The sequence below is a fragment of the Rhinolophus sinicus genome, chromosome 5, assembly GCF_057876585.1.
Source record: "Rhinolophus sinicus isolate RSI-liver-muscle chromosome 5, RSI-T2T, whole genome shotgun sequence".
In the NCBI taxonomy this organism is placed as follows: Eukaryota; Metazoa; Chordata; class Mammalia; order Chiroptera; family Rhinolophidae; genus Rhinolophus; species Rhinolophus sinicus.
In genome coordinates this window covers 90,257,071-90,275,838 of record NC_142505.1, presented here as the reverse complement: position 1 = coordinate 90,275,838, position 18,768 = coordinate 90,257,071, and the positions used below count along the sequence as shown (strand labels likewise).

The following is an 18,768-nucleotide window of genomic DNA, read 5'->3' as shown; positions in this document are numbered from 1 at the left end:
ATTCCTAAGAGATTGGTATACAATTGTGGTTGTCCCTTTGAAATCTCAGCTTAGCTCCTGTCTGAAGTCCCCAAAACCACCTCCAGGTTCAGTGATTCACTAGGAGAAGTCACAAAACTCAGCATGCAATGATTTATTATGGCAAAAGGATACAAAGCAAGCAAAATCAGCAAAGGGAAAAGGTGCATGGGACAACGTTTGGAGGAAACCAGGCACAAACTCCCAAGAGTCCTCTCCCAGTGGAGTCACACAGGATGAGCTTCATTCCTCTAGCAACAAACTGTGACAACACATGTAAAATGTTGTCTACCAGCGACGTTCGTTAGAGACTCAGTGCCCAGGGCTTTTATTGGGGGCTAGCCATGTAGGCATTGTCGGCCTGGCATGTACCTCAATTCCAGACTCCCAGAAGGAAAGCGGGTGTTCAGCACAAACCATGTTGTTTGTACAAACAGTTTTGGTACAGGGAACGACTCTTCTCAGTTCTGGGAATAATAGCAATCCTCCTGAAATCAAAGTTCCAAAAGCCAACCAAGGGCCAACCATGCAAGCAGATGGTTCTAAGGATAGCAGTCTCAGTTCTGCTGTGTTGACTTTTTTCTTGCAGCTCTCCCAGTTAAACTTCAACAGGATTTGGCCTGGCAAATACAGGCTTTGGCAAATACTGAAATGGAATTCAAGACTCCCACTCTCTCCAACGCTCTCTTAGTTGGAGGGAGTTATAAAAAGGGGAAGAGTCCGTAGAAACTATTTCATTTACCCCTCTCAGCTAAGAGCTGAGGCTCAGAGAGGTTGAGGGATTTGTCCAGTGTCACATAGCAAATACAAACGCCTACCAGAGTCACACCAAGCTTTCAGTCAAAATGTCCCTTTCCTTCTCTTAGATGCCCTTATATGTTGCTGGAACCCCAAACAGGTATCCTTTTCCCCATTTCTTCATAGGTAGTCTTACCTATCTCTTCTAGCCTCACTCCACCCACCCTCCACCCTTTCTAGGCTATTGGTAGCTGGGGGAGTACAGTGCTGAAGTAGCAATAACAACCTCCATGAACAGTCACTAAACAGTGAACAACCCACGTCCCATTTCCTGTGGGTCAACTGAAAATGCACAAAACTAATGAGGACCAGAGGGAATAAATAAACTCTAGAGTAGGCTAATCAGGTGGGGTGGGTGGCTTATCACCCCTCCCGCCTCTCTTCACCCGACAGGACCACAGCTAACCAATGGCCAGATCAGGGCCACCTATTCTTACCGCTTCCCCAACTCAGAAGGTCAGGACGGGGAACTTGTGAGCTATACTCGAGCAAGTTCTGGACTGAGAGTCTGGAGTCCTGATCCTGTCTCACTGTACCTTCCACTCGGCCCTTCTCTCTGAGTCTTGGACTTCCCCCAACTCCGAAATGAAATTAGAATTCTGAGGTTTTGTTCATGCCCACCAGTCTATGAATATACAGTTTCTCATGAACTGACCCGCGGGAAGGAGTTCCTGAGGATAAATGGGGTGGTGTCTGAAGCGTCTGCCCAGTTGGGGTTGGGTTACAGAGTGAGGGTGGACTATGGGTAAATCATGTCGTTTCCTCTTTTGTGGTCATGATCACCCTCAAATGGTTATTTTGATTTTTAAATGATTTTAACTTTTAGACACTTAGTTCAGAGTCTACATATTACCACCCCATCCTCATCACCTGCAAATGAAGAGGCTAAGCCTGAGGTTTCTGAGGCCCTAACCTTAGTCAGACACACTTTGCCACCACCTGGCTGGGTAATTTCAGCTAACGGAGACTCACCTATCTGGGGGGTGACCTTCCTCAGCTGTTCAATGGGGCCAATAATTTCTGTCCTGCCTGCCCAGGAAACCTTTAAGGAGGTTCTGATAGAGAGTTGGAGCTGAAAGACGCTGGAATATGAACTCCAAGGACTAAGGAATTGGCTTTTTCCTTTCAATTCATTCTTTGTCTCCAAAACCATGTCTTGTCAATGCCTTTGCCTCGTATTACTGAGCTCTTGAACTTACTAAATGTTAATGAATTCAACAGGTGTTTATTAAGTGCCTACTATGTGCTAGACACCGTGTCAACGGCTGAGGATTCTACCATTCAGAGCAAACAAGACATGATTCCAGCCCTCAAGGATCTCCCAGTCTGGTGAGTTGATGACAGTAAACTGGCCGTGCAGGGTGATGGATGCTCCCACAGGGAAAGTGGCCGTGCAGTGAAGGACGCGTAACCTGGATCAGTGGTAGCAGGACCAGCGTCCAGGTGGGAGTCACTAGTAAGCTGGGAAGGAGGAGGAGAAATTAGCTGGGCGCGAGACATGAAAGAGGGAGGGGAAAAGAGAAAGAATGTTTGGGGTGAAAGGAATCACTTGACCAAAGGCTGGTTGGCCCCTTTGAACTTTGGTACTCCATGTTCTTTGTGGCTGAAGCAGAGAGTTCAAGTTCAAGGTAAAAAGTGACAAGACATAAGGTTGGAGAGGTAAACAAGGGCAGATGGAGTTGGCCTTTGATGGCTTTGGACTTTATCTTGAGGACAGTAGAAGAAGACCCCCATTACTTTGTTCTGTTATTCTTTTATTGTTTTTTACACTTTAAAATGATCTCATTCATTTATTTATCTACCTATTTGTGGTCTATCCCATTCTGCTCCCAACTAGAATGTAAGCACCATGAGGTCAGAGACCATTTTTCTCTGTTGTAACTCCAGTCCCTAGCAGAGTACAAGCACATAGAGCAGTCAATAAATAGTTGTTTGAATGAATGAATGAATGAGAAAAAGGAAGGGGGCATAGATCTGAGAGTGTCTCTTAAGCCTCATTCATCCTTTATGTAGGGATAAGCCACTGTCTGCCTCCCGCTCTCCATAGGGGAGGGGTGTGGCTCAGAAAGTTTTGTCTCTTCAGGTAGTGAAGTGTAGGTGAGGTTAAGAAATGGGCGAGGGAGGTGGGTCTGGGTGAGCTGACCCACCCAGAGCCTGGCCAAGCTCTGGATATAAAGTTCCTTTTTCTTCGGTGGTCTGTGGACCGCAGGAAATAAATAATCTGGCCCTCACACCGAACTCCTAGAGCAGCTGGGTCAGAATCTGTTCTTGTCCTACTTCTCAGGTTTCGCTCTCTCTGCCTCATAAGAGACTATCAGGCCGGAAGGGTCCTTAGAGATGATCTAATTCCTTGCTACTCAAAGTCTGGTCCTTGGACTCCACTGACAGACCTTCCCACGGCTGCCTGCCCTGCTGCCTGACTCTGTCTTCTACCATCTAGTGAAACAGGGCATTTGGAATGTAGTTCTGGCTTTGCTATGTTTTAATTAGCGATGGATCTTGGGTAAACGATTCTTTTCTCTAGGCCTAATTCTTCTCTCTAGTTTCCCTATCTGCAAGATGAGACTAATAAGAATTCCAGTAAGAAAAGATGATATAGGAACATTTGTGACAACATGGATGGATCTTGAGAGTGTAATGCTGAGCGAAATAAGTCAGACAGAAAAAGCAGAGAACCATGTGATTTCACTGATATGTGGTATATAAACCAAAAACAACAAAAGAACAAGACAAACAAGTGAGAAACAGAAACTCATAGACACAGACAATAGTTTAGTGGTTACCAGAGGGTAAGGGGGCGTGGGGGGTGGGAGATGAGGGTAAAGGGGATCAAATATATGGTGATGGAAGGAGAACTGACTCTGGGTAGTGAACACACAATGGGATTTATAGATGATGTAATACAGAATTGTACACCTGAAATCTATATAATTTTACTAACAATTGTCACCCCAATAAATTTAAAAAATAAATTAAAAAAAAAAAAAGAATTCCACCTTAGGAGATTACTGTGAGGATTAAATGAGAAAATCCCACACCTTCAAACTAGTGATAATAACTAACAGTATGTTGCATGCTTAGTATGTACCAGGGACTATGCGAACCACTTTATATGTATGATCATACTTGATTCCCACCACATCGTTTATAGATGAAGAAACTGAGGCACAGAGAGGTTACACGAAGGGTCTAAGTCACACACCGGGTGACTGGTGGAACAGGGGCTTGAACCCAGGTCTGACTCCAGGACCCTCACTCGTGACCACCTTGCTATGTTGCCCATTTTAGAGCATTTTATGGTGTATATAACTTCTCTCCACATCCGTTACCGAACAGGTCCCCGCGGATCAGCTCTGTGGGGTAGGCACTGTTGTCCTGGCTTTAAATAATAATTTTGAAGGTCAGAGAAAGGACTTACCCAAGGTCACATGGCAGAGCTGGGAGATGAATACGGACTTTCTGATGCCTAGTCAGTAACGCTCCATCTCAAAACCACACTTTAACAAGCTATTCCACACGAAGGAGCTTTGAAACGTAGTCCTTAAAGGTGTAAAAGAGTCTTTTTAACTTTCCCCCTCTCTTCTTTATCAAGATGACTCCTATTTGTAAGCCCTTTGTAAATCATTGCTATGTGGAGGCATTCTTTCCCTGGCCTAATCTGTTTCTCTTAAAACCCACCCTTGCATATCTTCTAGAACATGGTTTAGTAGGAGCAGCACTGAGCCGGGTCTAGAATGCCTGGTCCTTGTCATTCAGCCCTTAACCCCCTCACCGGGCGATTGCCTTCTTACCTGTAGAAGGTAGGGGAGAAGTGTGGACTAGATGACTTATAACCTCTCAGACTTAGGTCTATTTGTGCTCAGCTAATGCTAACTGATCCCCCGAATGGGCAAAGCTGAAGAACCCCTAGGGGAGAGAGAATCCCTTATGCATACCTGCTTTATTGTATCCTCCTCAGGGGTACATTTCTCCAAGCAGCTTTACAGTCTCTTTCATGTTTAATTGCCAGTCCTAGAACCATACTTCTGGCTTTCCCCTCACCCTGGTTTGGCAAGGCCCCTTGAAATAGATTGCCAAACCCAGCAATCTATTACACTCTGGAGGAATACAATTGTCAGCTTGACATTCAGTGTTTAAGCCACCGTTTCCTGCCCTGCACTCTGATTTCAAAGCCCTTGAAGTAGAAACTATCATGGTATCTGTTTTACAGATAATGAGGCTTACAGAGCCAAAGTGGCTTGCCTAGGTGTCACAGGGAGCCATGCAGCTAAATGCTAAAATGAAGGTTTTCTGACCCAGGTTTCATGCTACCACTCATATTACCATTCCTATATTTATTTATTTTTAGTTAATTAATTTTTAAAATAAAATTTTTATTTTATTGGGGAATATTGGGGAACAGTGTGTCTCTCCAGGGCCCATCAGCTCCAAGTCGTTGTCCTTCAATTTAGTTGTGGAGGGTGCAGCTCAGCTCCAAGTCCAGTCGCTGTGGGAATTGAACCGGCAACCTTGTTGTTCAGAGCTCACGCTCTAACCAACTGAGCCATCTGGCCGCCCCTCATTCCTATATTTATTGAGCACTGACTATAGCCAAGCCCTGGGCTGGGCACTAAACATATTGTAGTGAACATAATGAATGGGTTCCTGCACAAGTGGGAAGGCAGACTGCATAATATAAATCATATTTCTTATATTACATTAAATTGACCCATTCATGTCAACTGTAAGCTTTGTGTTTTTTGAGAGGAAGAAGTTGTTTTTCAGGTGACCCCCCTTTCTTGCTTCTCCTCCACTTTCCATTTTTTCATGCCCTTCTCATCCAAGTCAAGGCCCTTGCTGAAGTCAGGCACATAAGCTTCACCCCAGGCTCTAAGCCCTCCTTCCCCGCCAATGGCAAAAATAGCCACTGCTTCTCCCCCTGACTGGCGACAGATAGCATCAAGGCAGGGTCCCTGAAGGGGAGGACCTATCCTCTCACACAAGGTCTAGTCTCTTATCGTGTTTTGTGGGGTGCACAGGGTTGGAAAGATGACGGGGAGCCCAGTCTCACTGGTGTTATTTGCTTGGCCAGCTCAGGCAGACCACAATGAAAGGTCCTTATTTTTAGGCTGTGGCCTCCAGCCCCGGATCAGGCGCTGGGAAACATTAAATGTGTGTCGCTTGAGAACTCTGGCTTTGGCATCAGAAAAACCTGGGTTCGAATCCCAGCTCTGCCTCTTTCTGGTTGTTTCACCTTGGGCAAGCCATCTTTCCTCATTGGTAAAAAGGGGGTTTTTGTATGGACTGACATAATGCATATGAAAACTTTCGGTGCAGTGCTTGGGATATATTTCTTACTCCTTAATAGAAATAATAATTATTATTAAAGGTGTCAGTGATGACCCCAAGTATCTTAGCCATGAACTCATAATCATCCTGAATTCATAAACATCCTAGAGGGCGCAGAGCCTGGACTCTGGCCCTCAGCATCCTACCATCCTGTTGCTCCATTAAAACCCTCCCTGGGGGCTGGCCCGGTGGCTCAGGTGGTTGGAGCTCCGTGCTTCTAACTCTGAAGGCTGCCGGTTTGATTCCCACATGGGCCAGTGGGCTCTCAACCACAAGGTTGCCAGTTCAATTCCTCGACTCCCGCAAGGGATGGTGGGCAGCGCCCCCTGCAACTAAAATTGAACACGGCACCTTGAGCTGAGCTGTCCCTGAGCTCCAGATGGCTCAGTTGGTTGGAGCATGTCCTCTCAACCACAAGGTTGCCGGTTCGACTCCCGCAAGGGATGGTGGGCTGTGCCCCCTGCAACTAGTAACGGCAACTGGACCTGGAGCTGAGCTGCGCCCTCCACAACTAAGACTGAAAGAACAACAACTTGAAGCTGAACAGAACCCTCCAAAACTAAGATTGAAAGGACAACAACTTGACTTGGAGAAAAGTCCTGGAAGTACACACTGTTCCCCAATAAAGTCCTGTTCCCCTTCCCCAATAAAATCTTTAAAAAAAAAAAAAAAAAAAAAAAAAAAAAAAGAATGACAGGCTAGATCCAACTTTCTAAAAAAAAAAAAAACAACCCTCCCTGCTCTCCGTAGCACCACCTGTGATTCTACAACTCATCACAACTCTGCTCCCAGAGCGGTCCTCGTAGTTTCTGGTCTCCTTGCCCTTTCTCCACCATGGATCACATGACCTCTAAAGGCGCCATCTGATTTTGAAAGTCTTTGACTAGTTTCCTAGGGTCTCCTTGGGACAGTCAAGTACTTTGTGTGCAAGATTCTGACCTTATCCAGAGGTCAACAAAGAAGAGGAATGTGAGATTTTAGGATGTTAGAATACACTGAAAGAATAGCATGCTCTCCTCACGTGGGTACAACGTCTGTTCAACGTCTTATTTGTATATAATAACTAAGATTAACTGAGTGCATGTGGGTTAGGCTCTGTTCTAAGTGCTTTGAACAGACTATTTAATCTGTTAACAAGATAACAGATCTTGTTTACAAACCTATAAAGTACATATAATATAAATTCCATTTTAAAATTTAGGAAACTGGGGCATAGGGAGGTTACTAACCCAAGCTAGTAACATAGGGTTTCATTTCAGACAATCTGGCTCTAGGGCCTGCACTGCTATATGACACTGCACTGAAGCCCAAAGAGTGAAGGAGACTGCCCAAAGTCACACAGTAATTTACGCAATGATCTCTGACCATTAAGCCACTCAGAGAGTCAGATTGCAGGCAAAACTAAGCCAAAGGTTAAAATAGCCTGGCCTCTCCCATTCTACATCCTCCTTCCAGCCCCTATGGGCTATTTATTTAAAGCCAATAGACGTAGGGTGTGGCCTTATGGGTAAGTGGCCAGGCTGGCCTGGTTGGGCTGGCCCCACAGTAGTCAGCCCTCCTTAGAGGGAAGCCTGGCTGCCTCTCCCACCCACCCACACAACAGAAGCACAATCAGACAGGGTGGAAGTGCCCGGGGTGGAGGTGGGGGCAGGACTGGAGCAGGAAAATAGAAAGGGAAAAGGGCAGAGGCCAGGATTAGGGAGGAGGGATGGCGTGGAGGGGAAAAGGGAAAGACAAACACATTTAAATACACAGTGTGTGCCAAACACAATGCTAGGCATCTGCCCATACAGCCTGTGAGGAGGGCCCCATTGTTACCCCCATTTTTTTTTTCTTTACAAGAGAAGTTGAGACTCAGAGGGATAAACTACCTGCCCAAAGTTATGAGGTGTGTCTACTTTGAAAATGTACCCCCTTTCCTTATAGAAGAAAGGAGAGGAGTGACAGGAGAAAAGAAAGGAGGCGAGCCATAGTGGGGAGAAGGGAGAAGCAGGTGAGGGGTGGCAGACTTGGCACTCCTCCTGGGAGGGCAATGGGCCCACAGTTGTCCTTGTATCCCAGAAGGCTTGCTGGGCAAATGTTTATGAGAAACCTCAATATTCGGGACCATGACCTCCCAGCCTGTCTGTCCCTGCCCCGTGACTGCTCCTGGATAAAACAGCCTGTTTATTAACCCCAGGACACTGGCTCCTCTGCCGCTTAGCTTTATCTCCTGGGATGGGACAAGCTTGGAAAGCAGGCGGTGCCTGGCCAAGAATTTCCCTACTGGGTGGTGTGACTGCTAGGAACTCGATGACCGTTGTAGAGCTGGGCCAAAAGGGGCCACAGAGAGCATACATTCTGTCTGTGTCCACTCCTTGCCAACTTGCTCAAGGCTGCATAGTGGGTTAATGGGCCCTAAAAGCCTTTGACCCAAATGGCTGCGCCTTTAAGGGAATGAAAGCTTGACTCCTCATTATTTTCTCAAATGACCTCCACCATAAGAGCACTGTGGTGAAATCAAATGAAATAAACCATGGCTATCAAGGCACTGGGCAAACTGAAGCCCCCTGAGCACCCGAGGCCTTGTCCCCTCGTCCAGTCCCTCCATGCCACCTTCATTCAATCCCTTAGGACAAACTTGCATCATAAGACACACACATTTACCCACCCCATGCTTACCACCACTCACCACGTCTCAGCTGTGAATGACAGTTACAATAGCATTGACCTATTTGGTTGGTGGAAGTTTGGCACAGTGCCTGGCAGCTCTGTGTGCTCAATCAGTGTTAGCTGCATCTATTCTGGGTGTCCCGGCCTCTCACAGCAACGCTCTTACAAGGGACCTAGACTGGGAATATTTCTGAATGGGAGACAAGCAACGAGGCAGGTATTTGCTGTGGCTGGAATGGGAAGAAGTGAGTTTCATAGGCAATTTGAAGGATTAGAATGAGGACACCCAGAACCACCACTGTGGAATTTCTAGCAAAGGTACGGTATGTCCAAACACAAGAATTAGATGAAAAGTCTTAGGATATTTACAACTCAGAACAGAGCAAACACAGTCTCATTCCAGGGCAAGTTGTGGGGCGTGGTGACCTTTCAAGGACACAGGATTTTGTGGCTATAATTGAAAGGTGTTAAAAACTAACTGAGCCCACAGGGCTCATCCAGCTGGCTGCCTCTGCAGGGCTGGTGAGTGCAGTGGATCCCCCCTCCACCCTGTACTTCCAGAAACTTCTCCCAGTGTTCCCAATAATATTGCCCTACCCCAGAGTCTTGGAATATGTCTCTCTCTTCCATTCTCTCTTCTTCCCATTGAATCTCTATATATTTTACTAGTTTGAGAGTTTTTATTCACCTAAGTAATACGTGATTGTATTCTTGTAAGATTAAAACTTGACAACTAAAGCTAAAATCCCTTTTCACCCCGCTGCTCTCCATTTCCCCCCCACAACTCTTCTCCTTTAGCATAATTTGCAGTGTGCTTATCCTTCCAGAATTCTCTCTCCACACACACACGACTTAAAATATGTGACAGCATATTTTTTAACTTTTTTTCTTCTTTTTTCATAAGTAGTATTACACATATTGTGCTGCTCACCACTGTATGTTTTAGAGATGTGTCCATGTTCATATTTTTCATCTACTTAATTTTTAACTGTGGCACCATGTGGATGTTTTATGGTTTATTTACTCATTCCTCCCTCACCCACCTTTCAATGCTGCAAACCATGCCTCTGGGAATAGCCTTCATACACCTTCTTGTGCGCATGTGGTTTTATTTCTCCAGGACAGAACTCTGGAAGCGGAATTACAGGTTATTTTTAGTGCATGCAGACCCAGGAAAAGGTCCCGGGACTGAAAATCTACCTCTTTGCTTACAGCAAAGGGCATGGAAAGACCAAAGAAAGAGGCTGGCCACTTCAGTCTGGCAATTAATAGAGTTTATTAAGAGAATCTTACGCAGGAGGCAAGTTTTGGGTGGCGGCAAGACAAATTGATCCCTGCATAATTGCAGGCACCAAAGAACTATATAGAGTAAAAGGGGTTATTCACGGGTCCTAGCACGTGAGTGCTACCAGGTATGGGAAATTACTTTACGTGCTTGACCAGGTCAGGACAATGGCCTGTTCCAGGAACTGGCATGTACCAGGAGGAAGGGGAGGAGGGGTGCTGGTTTATGTCAGAACAGGCATCGATTACTATCTAACAGTCTCCAAGGGGCCATTGCTGTAAGCAATCTCCGTTCCGACCCAAGTCCAGCTCACGGGTCAGGCAGTGGTCAGGTCTTGGAGCCGTCTCTTCTCAACAGTTATCCCCTGCTGAATCTCAAGTATAGATTGTCCCTGGTCTGCTCCTGGGGTCGTTTCTCCTGATACTAAGGTACCACATCTAAATCACCAGCTTGCTATCTCTATCTCCCTACTGAGCATCTCTACCCAGAGGTCCCTCAGGTTCCTCGGTCTCACATAAGAAAAGTGACCTCATCTTTTCTCTCCCCTCAGCCCCTCTCTTGATATACACTCTTATATCCTCCCAGTTGCCCAAACCTGGAAATCTTAACCATAGTTCTTCCCCCCCCCCACACCCGTATCTAATGAGACGTCAAATCTTGTGGATTTTATCTCAGTAATATCTTTTAGTTCTCATTCCTTCTTATCTTTAGCCAGGATTATTTTAACAGTCCTTTAACTAATCTCCTTGTTCTCTTATGCAATGCACCAAAGTAATCTTCATAAAGCACAGGTTATGTCATTCTCTGATTAATACCCCTGACCCCCCAAATAGAAAGGATTTTCTTGGCTTGCTATTCACAGACTTCTGCAATCTGGCTCAGTGTTCTCCCTATAGTTTTTATCTCTTTAGTTTCTTCCTCTTTCACACTGAGCCCCTTGTATTCCCAAATGTGCCAGTACTTCTTGTCTCTAAGACTTTGTTTCTGTGTTTCCTCTTCTCGGAGTCTCTCTCTGAGCTCTGCCTGCTGAAGGTCTACCATCGCTCTAGGTCATGCCAAACAGACATTAAGGATGTGGGTTGCAGTGTTCTGCCAGTTTCTTAATCTCTCTGACCACCAATTTTCTCCTCTGTAAAAAGGATATACTATCTCCCCGGTCTATGGGGAACTTTTAATGTGGCTGTGCATATAAAGCACTTAGCACAGTGCCTTTTACAGAGTAAATGCTAAGTCAACCGTAGCTCTTATTGGTATCACGGCTCTTCTATAAAGCCGTGCTCAGCCTCATTGTCAAAGAGTCTTTCCTGCCTTCCTGATGTCTCTCTAGTCTGGTGGGCATTTAGTTATTCAGTTATTTTTAGGTATAAGTCTGTCCTCACACTTCTGTCCCACAGAGGGGCAGGGATCCTCTTGTTTATTTCTGAATAGTATCCCAACACAGTGCCTAGAAGTGAGTTGAGTTGAGTGTAGGGAGACTATCTTACTGTGGTCAACTTGGGAAGCGCGGTGAATGGAGAGGGCCGGCTATGTGGGATCAGAAGACTGCTTTGAACTCCACCTTGGCACTCGCTGGTTGGTGAGCTTTTGTATGCATTGCCTGCTCTCCCCACACCCAGGTTCCTCATGAATAAAAAGGGGAAAATATTAGTATCTGCTCCCAAGGTTGGGGTGAGCTTACCTATGCAAGAACTTTCTAGTTTGGGGTTTTTTGTTTTGTTTTGTTTTGTTTTTAAATCTTAGCTTGTCTTCTCACGGTAGCCTGCTTCCCCCTTGTGGATAACATTCAAATTGCATATTAAAATCAGTCTGTAAATAACGCAGGAGCCAGAGTTTTATCTTAGCATTGTTTATGTTACTGAAACATTGAAAGCAAACCAGGTCTCCAAATATTCTTCACACTGTCTTCTCCAGGTGGCTCATGCTTAAATGTTCATGTGCTTAGCTCTTCCTGATCCTGCCAACTCTGTCTTTTTCCATCATGTGAAAACAGATTTACGGAGCTATAGTTCACATACATTCATCCATTTAAAGTGTACAATTCAGTGGTTTCAGTATATTCACAAATATGTGTAACCATTACCACAGTCAATATTAGAATATCCTTTTCATTACCTCAGAAAGACATCTATACCCTTTAGCTAGCATCCCCCATCCCCTCATCCTCTCCTGCAGTGCTAGGCAACCACCAGTCTACTTTTTGTCTCTGTAGAATTGCCTGTTCTGGACATTCCATATAAATGGAATCACCTGATATGTGGTCTTTTGTGACCGACTTCTTTCACTTACCATAATATTTCGAGGTTCGTCTGTGTTGTATCATGCACTTCATTCTTTTTTTTTTTTTATGGCCGAATAATATTTCATTGTATAGATAAATAGCATATTTTTTTCTTATCCATTCATCAGTTGATGGACATTTGGATTGTTTTTATCTTTTCGTTATTGTGAATAGTGGTGCTTTGAACACATGTATATGAGTTTCCGCATGACCATAGGTTTTCATTGCTTTTGGTTATACACTTAGGAGTGGACTTGCTGGGTGCTATGGTGACTCTATGTTAAGTCATTTGAGGAGCTTCCAGCATGTTTTCCAAAGAGACTGCCTCATTTTACATTCCCACCAGCAGTGTATGTTGTCTACAAGAAACTCAAATATAAAGACAATTCCTCCCTCCCAATCCCTTGTGACACTGTTATCATTCATTTTACGTATCCATAGGCTGTCATCAACCAGTATATTGTCATTACTATTTTTAAAACTTATTTGATCAATTAAGACTAAGTAAAAGAAAAGATTTTGGTTTGCCTCCATTTATTCCTTCTACAATGCACTTCCTTTCTTTATGTAGATCTAAATTTCTGACACCTCATTTTCCTTCTTTCTGAAGATCTTCTAACATTTCTTGAAAGGCAAGTCTAGTGACAAACTCCCTCGATTTTTTTTTTCTGAGAAAATATTTCTCCTTAACTTTTGAAGGGTTCAATATCTCTTTTGTGACACTACTTCTGACACCAAATGTGAAGGATTTTCCTATATCAGGTCTCCAATACCAACTGGATGTCTAAAAATCCAGTTAAATTTTGACACTAGCCCCTGGAGTTAGTATAGTCTATGTGAGTTAGGGTCCCAGTCGCACAAGACTGCCCCCTTCAAACACCAGGCTATCCAAACTTCTGTCTGGCCAACTACAAATTCAGGGGTTCTAACACCACCCCCCCACCTCTGTTTTGATAATTTGCTAGAATGACTCAGTGACTCATAGAACTCAGAAAAACACTTTCCTTGTGTTTACCATTTTATTATAATGGATGCAGTCCAGGAATAACCAAATGGAAGAGACGCATAGGGCAAGGAAAGAAATGGGGGTGGTATGTGGAGTTTGTATGTCCTGCCTGGGTGTGCCACCCTCCCAGCACTTTATGTGTTCATCAACTTGAAAGTTCCCTGAATCTCATTGCTAAAGTTTTTATTACCGAGTCTCCAGCTCCCCTTCCTTCTCTGAGGCTTCCCACCTCCTAACCATGTGTTTGGTCCTCCTGGTGACCAGCGCATCCGGAAGCTGTCTATGGGCTTTACACTTTTCAAATTGTCCCACAGTGCTTAGATGTTCTGCTCTCTCTTTTTTTTTTTTTTTTTCATTCTTTTTTTCTCTCTGCTTTTCCATTTAGGAAGTTTCTGTTGGCATACTTTCCAGCTCACAGAGGCTTTCGTCATGTCCAGTCTGCTCATGAGCCCATCAAACACATTCATTTCTAGTGCAGCGTTTTTGTTTCCTAGCATTTCGTTCTGCTTCTTTCATAGGGTTTCCATCTCTCTGCTTACATTACCCATTTGTTCTTGAATGTTGTGCGTTGCCTGCCTTGTAATTTTTTGTTGAAAGCTAGACATTATGTATTAGGTGACTGGAAATGAGGTAAATAGGCATTTACTGTGAAGTTTTATGTTTACCTGGATAGGAGTTAGGCTGAATTTAGTGTTTGCTGTAGCTGTAAGTGTCAGAGACTAAAATTTCCTCTAGTGTCCTCATTTTTGTCTCCTCTGTTGTCTTTGTTTCCCCCAGAGACTCCTGCTTAAATTGCATCTGCGCTTTGCAGTTACGTTCGCTTTAGCCCATTGTGATTATACAGGTGATGGTAATATGTGGAGGGAGGGGCGCATTCTCCAACCCTGTGCTTAGGTGTCAGTCTTTCTGTGGCCTATCCTCCTGGGCTGGGACCTTTAGAAGTGCTTTCAGTTTCTCCTGCCTCCCAGGAGAGATATGAAGTTTAGAGGGGACTAGCTAGCGTTGGGTATTTCCTTTCCTCCATGTCAAAGGCTAGAGGGGGGTGGAATTGGGTGTTTCTCTTCCCTCAGGTCATTTAGGCTCTGGTAAAATAGTTTTTTGAAGCAAGTCCTTTCTTTAAAAGAACAGAATGCTCTGGGTGTATTTCAGAATGGTTCCTTTTATGCTCCCAGCACCTGAAGCAGGAGGAAACTTTTCTCCGAGCCTCATCCTGAGAACCTGGTGCGGCTCCTGGAGGTAAAACTCAGGAAGTTGTGGGGGTCCATCCTAAGATTGAGCCCCTAGAATTTTTTAACTCTTGTGCTAGTTGCAACAATTCATTAATTGTTGGGGGGCCATCCTAAGACTGAGCCCCTAGAATTTTTTAACTTTTATGCTAGTTGGAACCCAACAATCTAAATGTTCCTACCGATACTGGCTGCACTGGTGGGCTTCTGCTCCCAGTAACTTCTCAGTATCTCTCCCTTTCTCTCTAGTGTTCAGGGCAGTGGTTTGTCACGTGACCTCAATTCTTTGCAGGATCCAAGAAGAGTTGTTGATTCCAGTTTGTTCAGATTTTTTTTTTGCTGTTGTTTTGAAGATGGTCATGACAACTTCCAAGTTTTTTTCCTCCCCTTCTTCTACCTTCCCCACCCCCACTACAGTTCAAGCTGTTGTTTTTCAGTCTAGTTGTATAGGACACCGCTCCCTGGCCCATGCTGGTATTATGAGCCTTGCAGTCTCCCAGGCTGAGGCAGTCAGTCACCAGTCTTCAGTGGGCTGCTCACAGCAGCTCTCATCAGCTCATGCTGGCTGCCGGCCATTCACACTGGCTGTGGGCCACTCATGGCAGCATGCGATAGCCCACATTAGCCCACAGCAGCCCAGCTCCAGGGAGAGCCATTGTTCACAATCTTAGCTATAGAGAGCACAGCTCACCAGCCCATGTGGGAATCGAACCAGCGACCTCAGCATTAAGAGCACAGTGTTCCAACCACCTGAGCCACTGGGCCGGCCTAATGAGGTTCCATTTTTAATTAATAAAGAAGGAACAGGTTGATTTCTAAAGTGACAGATATTCATATGGAAATTTACAGGATATCTATCCCCCACCATTGAATGAATTTTATTTTTTTAAATAAACAATCCTCTCTGGAAAAAGTCTCTATACTTCTGAGTTGTAAAATCCTTATGAAAGTATTTCTTACTAATCTATTACAAGGTGAATTAGGATATTCCAAATAGATAGAAATGGTGCACAGTACAGCAAGCCCCCTATCATATCATCGGATCATGTCGTACTTATAATTTGTATATTCAAATTATTAAGTACTTCAGTGAAAAAGAGCAGCAGTATGTGTGTTAGTTTGCTACAGCTGCCATAACAAAATACCGTAGACTGGGAGGCTTAAATCCCAGAAATTTATTTTCTCATAGTTCTAGAGGTTACACGTCCAAGATCAAGGTGTTAGCAGAGTTGGTTTCCTCTGCAGCCTCTCTCCTTGGCTTGCAGATGGCTACCCTCCTGTTGCCTCTTCACATGGTCTTTCCTCTGTACACCCGCATCCTTGGTATCTCTCTGTGTGTCCTATCTCCCCTTCTTATAAGGACACCAGTCATACCAGATTAGGGTCCATCCTAATAGCCTCCTTTACAGTTAATTACTCTTTAAAGGCCCTATGTCCAAATGCAGTCCCATTCTGGGGTGCTGAACTTTAGAGCCTCAACATAATGAGTTTAGGGGAAGAACAGCAACAGCATATAAGAAGCGGGTAATTTAGTCACCAGAAACTACTTTTTAAATTGTGGTAAGTGTTCTAAGAGGCCAAGGCTATTTTATTTTATTAAAACTCTCATAAGATGTCTATCTCATATTTAAATTTTTATGTAAATAACAATACCTTTGTAATACTTATTGAATGTCATGTTTTTGTTAAAATTCATACTGCCTTAATAGAAGCAAAATGGTATTATTTAATGTGGAAAACCTTGGTAGATGACATTCTATATATAATTCTTATTTTATATTCACAATTATGTGAGCTTCACATATGCAATTCAAACACATATATGATTTATGTTGTATGGTACATAATATAATGCAGTGCAGCTAGGAATACAATGCTTTCATATCTTGCAGATTGTCCATATATTGTCTTCTAATTTTGTTCTGATTAGTCCAGTTGTTAATATATCAAAAAATTTTGTGGTCCACAGTGATATACCTTTAATAGGCAGGTATACTTGCTGTAATATGGTCTAGAAATACTTTGGCATCACATCTGGAATACGATTTCTACAGAAACCAAGCTACTTTTTTTTTTAAAGATTTTTTTTTTACTGGGGAGGAGGAACAGGACTTTATTGGGGAACAGTGTGTACTTCCAGGACTGTTTCCAAGTCAAGTTGTTGTCCTTTCAGTCTTAGTTGGAGGGCATAGCTCAGCACCAGGTCCAGTTGCTGTTGCTAGTTGCAGGGGGCGCTGCCCACCATCCCTTGTGGGACTCCAGGAGTCGAACCAGCAACCTTGTGGTTGAGAGGACCTGCTCCAACCCACTGAGCTATCTGGGAGGCAGATCAGCTCAAGGTACCATGTTCAATCTTGGTTGCAGGGGGCAGAGCCCCCCATCCCTTGCAGGACTCCAGGAGTTGAACTGGCAACCTTGTGGTTGAGAGCCCACTGGCCCATGTGGGAATCAAACTAGCAGCCTTCAGAGTTAGGAGCATGGAGCTCCAACAGCCTGAGCCACCAGTCTGGCCCCTACATTCTTTTTAAAATATGTTTAATTAATAGCTTCTTCTTAGTAAGACTTGATACATAATAAGGTTTGATTTCTACTAAAGGCTTTCTGTCACTAATTTTTAGTTGAAGATACTCCCACATTAATTTCTCTTTTAAGAAATTTTTTCTTTATGAGTCCTCTTATGTCGACAGAGGGCTGAGCTATGTCTGAAGGCTTTTCTACATCAATTGCATTCATAGGGTTTTTCCCCTGTATGGGTTCTGTGATAAGGTCAGACTTCTCAGAAAACGATTTTTTACACTCATTACATTCAAAAGGTTTCTCCCTCATAGGGATTTTCTGGTGTCTAATAAGGCATGACACGTCACTGAAAGCTCTCTCACACTTGTTACATACATAAGGTTTCTCTCCTGTGTGTGTTCTCTGATGTACAAAGAAGTGTGACTTCAGACTGAAGGGTCTCCCACATTCATTACACACATAGGGTTTCTCTCCAGTATGAGTTCTCTGATGAATGTTGAGGTGTGATTTTTGGAAAAAGGCTTTCAAACTCTCATTACATTCATAAGGTTTCTCCCCAGGAATTCTCTGATGTTCAATGAGGTGTGATTTATGGGAGAAAGCTTTTCTACGTTCAGTACACTCATAAGGTTTCTCTTGAGTACGGATTCTCACATGTATAATGAGATTTGATTTCTTGCTGAAGGCTTCCCCACACTCAGTACATTCAAAAGGCTTTTCTCCTGTATGAGTTCTCTTGTGTATAACGAGGTCTGACTTCTGCAAGGAGAATTTCCCACATTCACTGCATTCATTCTTTCTTGCGTATCTTCTATTACCACTAAATAAGTCTAAATAGTTCAAACTCCTACCATAAGAGTCAAATTTTTGGAGTCTTTTTTGGAGTCTTTGTTTTAAAGAAACAAAGTCTGTGCTCAGAAAAAAAATATATTTCTAAGTGCATTACGCTTGTTACCCTTTTCCTCAGTCATAGTTTTTCAGTCAATGAATGCAGTGTGCCTCAGAAGTGTTTCTTGATTCCTCTGGAACCTCTCTACATGGTCATGAACTTGCCGGACTTCTTCTAGAAGGAAGCAAAAGAGACTATATGTTGGTGAATATATTGGTGAATATCTCTGTATTATGGCTTATAACTTTTCACCCTATTGTGAAATTGAATCTTTACTTTTAGGACTAATATCCATATATAAAAGAAACACCAAAACTAAATGGAATCACACCCCCCAACCCCGAGCTTTGTAAGAAAACCACAACTTTTTTCTTTAATTGTAGTAAAGAAATAGAATACAGCAATGAATACAAATATATCAGGCTATATGCAAATGGGAATTTGCAAATTGGGCATGTGTAAGGGAGAGGTGTGGAAATAATCCCAAGAAGTAGTAAAAAGTAACAAAAAGGACAGCTGTGATAGGTCAGTGGGGAGAGCCCACCTAGGAGAATTAAAAGTGACTGGAGTGAAGTGGTAATTAGAGAAAACAAAGGAAGGCCTGGATGAGGAGCAGAGAGATCTGAACTGGAGCCCCGTCAACTCATTGGTGGACTGCTGTAGTTCAATATTCACTTGTCTCTTTGCTTCCAGTGTCTTTGAGCGCCAGTCTATTTATCCATCAACATGAACTGATTTTTCAAAACCATCAATTCCACTTGCAAACAGGAA

The 18,768-nt window shown here is 43.7% G+C and overlaps 1 protein-coding gene and 1 pseudogene across 3 annotated transcripts in view; both read left to right on the top strand.

Moving 5' to 3' along the window:
- Positions 1-18,768, top strand: part of LOC109448730 (zinc finger protein 300) — a 55,355-nt gene that overhangs the window by 7,980 nt on the left and 28,607 nt on the right. For all 3 annotated transcript variants that reach the window (XM_019734321.3, XM_019734323.3, XM_074313803.2), the window contains exon 2: positions 2,038-2,145. The gene's annotated coding sequence lies outside the window, so the exon portion shown is untranslated. The remainder of the gene's footprint in view (positions 1-2,037; positions 2,146-18,768) is intronic.
- The window catches only part of LOC148758292 (uncharacterized), a 29,897-nt pseudogene that overhangs the window by 4,537 nt on the left and 6,592 nt on the right, over positions 1-18,768 (top strand).